This window comes from Octopus bimaculoides, chromosome 19 (assembly GCF_001194135.2).
Source record: "Octopus bimaculoides isolate UCB-OBI-ISO-001 chromosome 19, ASM119413v2, whole genome shotgun sequence".
NCBI classification, from domain to species: Eukaryota; Metazoa; Mollusca; class Cephalopoda; order Octopoda; family Octopodidae; genus Octopus; species Octopus bimaculoides.
In genome coordinates this window covers 20,538,494-20,543,001 of record NC_068999.1, presented here as the reverse complement: position 1 = coordinate 20,543,001, position 4,508 = coordinate 20,538,494, and positions in this window count along the sequence as shown.

The window sequence follows — 4,508 nt, the reverse complement described above, 5'->3', positions numbered from 1 at the left end:
ATATATAAATATATATATACACCCATATATATATATATGTATATATATATGTATATATATATGTATATATATGTATATATATGTATATATATTTATACGTACTCGTTTAAATATCTATATGTGTGTGTACATGTGTGTGTGGAATACTTTTTAAAGCTCTGTACTAATTTCGAGCATCTAAATTTACAGAATCAGTTATTTTTATATGTAGGCCAATGCCTAGCTAGGCATTATAATCACTACTGAAGACTTTGTCGTCCCGTAATACCGGAATATGTTAAATAAAACTTTAGCTCCATTCGGGTGTATATTATGCACGAAATGTGATTCTCGATGAGTTTCAGCAAATAATTTAGTGTAAATGAATCTATACATTTGGGCCCTAGTTGATCGTATTTGTAAAATTCATGTAATCCCTTTTATTCTTCACACTTATACGTGCGTGATATATCATGATATATGATTGTTTTACCATCGATGAATTGTGCTTAAATGGATGGATAAGAAAATTAGAAATGGAAGTCAAGCATTCTTTTATCGTGCTGTCTAAATTTGCGCTCAGTGAATGTGTTCCGTCCAAATTTCTTCAGAAAAGACAAAAAAAATATGCTTAGATACGATTATCTCCTCCTGAGCAGTAAATCTCTTTCGATCTCTGTTTCTACCACAGTGTATACAGCTTCCTGTAAGACCACCACTTGCGAGACACTGATTGGATTCAAAATACAGTCCGCTAAAATTGATGGCAAAAGATGAAATAAAAAGCACATGATCCTTAATTATCCAGACGGACAAAACAAAGAGAATACAGACAGAAGTTCCGCATTTGTATCCGAGAAAAGCAAACGTGGCCTTCTGTCTTGAAACGTAGCGAGAGAAATAAATGTGGCTACATAAAGGACATTTACACAAAGAAAATTAATGCTGAATATATACAAAGAAAGAAAAAAAAATACTATAGATATTAGCCTATTATCCTAGCATCTGAACATCAATATTATTTGAGTCTATGACGTGATATTGTGTGAAGGCGCGTGGCTTAGTGGTTAGGATCTTATCTTAACGATCGTAAGGCTGTAAATTCAAATCCCGGTGATGCGTTGTCTCCTTCACGTTGCTCCAGTCCACTCATCTGGTGAAAATGAGTACTAGCTTTATTTCAAAGGACCGGCCTTGTCATATTCTGTGTTACGCTGAACCTCCCTGAGAACTATGTTAAGGGTACATGTGTCTGTGAAGTGCGTAACCACTTGCACGTTACTTTCATGAGTAAGCTATTCCGTTGATCGGTTCAACTGGAACCCTCGTCGTCGTAATTTATATTGCGGTACATAGGCTTGTTTATTACTTTCATCACACATTGTGTAGAGCCAGGTTTTTCCTTCTCGGACATGACAACATAATAATTCAGTGAAAGGTCTTGCTCTTAATACCATTTTTTTCTATTCTATGTATTGCTGACAGTGTCATACATGGGCAACATAGAAAATATAGCGCAGTGGTTGCAGATACTGTAACTCACAGTCACGTCGTTTCTGGCTCGTGTGCACTTTTGACAAAACAACTACAATTTCCTTGGTAAAATTCAAAAGATCGGTAACCACAAAATGGAGGGAAGTCCGGGGATCTATTTCTTTTATCAGATAATAAGAACAACTTGCAAATGGGTCTTTAATAACACAACCCAATTCTTGTTTGCATATTTAGTAGCTCTTCGAACACCTTGAATCTTTTAAGCTCATTGTCTTTCTGTAGTAATACGTGCTGTGTTTTGTCCTTTATTTTCTCTCCGCTAGTGCAGTAGGTCATACACAAGTTCATATACTCTTCTATGCCAGAAAAAACAATATTCTGTGCTAAAACAATAAAGAATAAAGTTGCTGCTACCGAAAGCCTTGAAATTTTGCGCACTTAAGCACACATTAATTTTTAGATGCATTGAGGCTGTTGGCAGCCACAATAGCTGGATCCTGATATTGCTGAAGTGATATGAATAGGAAGTGTCAAAAATTCAACTGATTTCACTCAGTTAAAAAATAACACATGATGGAGAAATGAGCGGCGCCACAACTCCGTTTTGGTCTCAAAATGTAGAGCTTGAAGTCACGTTTTGCATAAAAAGCCAATGCTGAGAACATTTTGTAGCTGTTCCTCCAAGTAGAATAATAATGAAAGTCTACCTGAACTCATACTCAGCTGTCTTAAGGAGAACAAAAATGGTTATGTTTAACGATGTTGTTAGTCCTTACTAAAAAGATATTGCCAAATAATATGCCTTTTTACAGTGTTGAATTCATCGTGGTCTCGAAGACACCTTTGAGTCATGAATGACCATGAGATTGCACCTAGGAAGTTACCCACCGAGGCACAAGTCTAGACAAGGTTGTTTCTAAAAGCAATCGTCCATTCATACCAACCTACTCTCCACGCTACCGATGTTACCAAGGGAAAGAGAAAGGCCGATACAGCTTGGATCAGTGACGTCGCAACTGATTTCTACAGCTAAGTGAAGTGGAGCAACGTGCAACCCAGTCTGGGAATCGACCTCACTCCCTTATGATTTTGAGTCCGACACCCTAACCACTGGACCATATACCTTCAATCATCATGGTCTAATCAGCAATAATTACAGCAAAGATAAAGCTGATTTCAAATTTTGGCCCAGCGCCAGCAACTCCAGTGGATAGGGTAAGTCAATAATACCAACCTTAGTGCTCAACTGGGAGTTATTTTATCCTAAAAGAATGAAGGGCAAAGTTGGTCTCAGCCGATTTGAACTCAGCACGTAAAGGCGGACAAAATGCCGCTAAACATTTTATCTGTCATTATAACGATTCGGCCGTCTCATTGGCTTAGAATAGACAAAAGAAATAATAATAACTATAAAATCAGCTACAAGAAAATAACGAAGAGAATACGAGTACATAAGAAAAAAACACACTAGTTATATTTCAAAGATGAACTACTTGAAAGATATTAGATACAACAATAAAAAAAAAAAACATCAACCACAGCAAAAATATTATCAAGAAAAATATCAGCAACAATGAGTAGAACTACTTTCAATCAATAGATTGCGATACTGATAAATAAAACGTGTTTTGCTTCAGATCCATTCTTTGGCATCTCATTGATCTAATGTGTCCCAGCTGTCATCATTATTATTCCTCTATAAGGAAAAATGTTACGTGACTTTCATTTTTAAGACATAAGATTTTGGTTGATTTGGCTGATATTTCTAGCATGTTAAAAAGCCAGCTGTAGGCTTCTTTTCTGTCTCTTTTTTTAGCATATTAAGCTAGCAGAGATAGTAGAGAGCTATACATGTATCCACCAGTTACGATTCTGTAACATCTGACGTCAAGCACGCTGAAATTCAACTTTGGCCTTCAGATAACTCTGCAGATGATAAAATAAGTAACGGTGGTTATAGTTGACACTTAACCTTCTCGCAGAGGAAAATATGACAAACTATATATATAAAAAACAAAAATCAATATTTATAATTAAATTTGAAATATTTATTCAATATGTCAAACAGCGCATTAAGAAGGTATTTCGAATTTTTTTTTTGTCCCCATAGAAATCCGTATATAAATATATCTAATCTAACATTACCTACAGTAGATTCATGATGTTTCACAGTTTGATATTCAGATTTTTGTTGTCAATTCGAGACAGAATTTTGGCAAGAAATACAACCGAAATATACACGACATATGCATTGAAAGGCATATAATGCTCTTAAACTATCATATTTGCATCCATCAACTCTCAAGTAAATACGCACACAAAATGTGTGTGCGTATATATACATACGCACATACGTAAATACATGCATACATATATACATACATATACATATATATACATATATATATACATATATATACATATATATATACATATATATACATATATATACATATATATATACATATATATACATATATATATACATATACATATATATATATATATATATATATAAATATATACACACATATGTATATATATATATATATATATATATTTATAGAAATACATATTTATGTGTGTACGTTTCTATGTATGTGTGTGTGTTTCTGGAAGAATGTGTCTGTATTTGTGGTTGTGTATACAAACAAATAAATACGTGTAGACATATATATGTGTATATATATTGTTTTGAGCATGCATACAGGTATGTTTCCATATGTATTCAAAAACAGAGTGATTTTTTTTTCTATTATTGGTAACTGTTGAAAAATCACATTGTTAATAGCTAATAAACTTGAACATCATTCTCTGACTTTCTTCTCTCTCTCTCCCCTCCTCTCTCTCTATATATATACCTGTCTATCTTCACTAATTCCATATGCATTGTGTGTGTGTGTGAGAATATGTGTGCATATGTGTGTGTGTATTTATGTATATGCATATATGTATTTATATATATATGAATATATATATACATATATATATATTTATTTATTTCTGTGTGTGTATATATATATATATATATATAT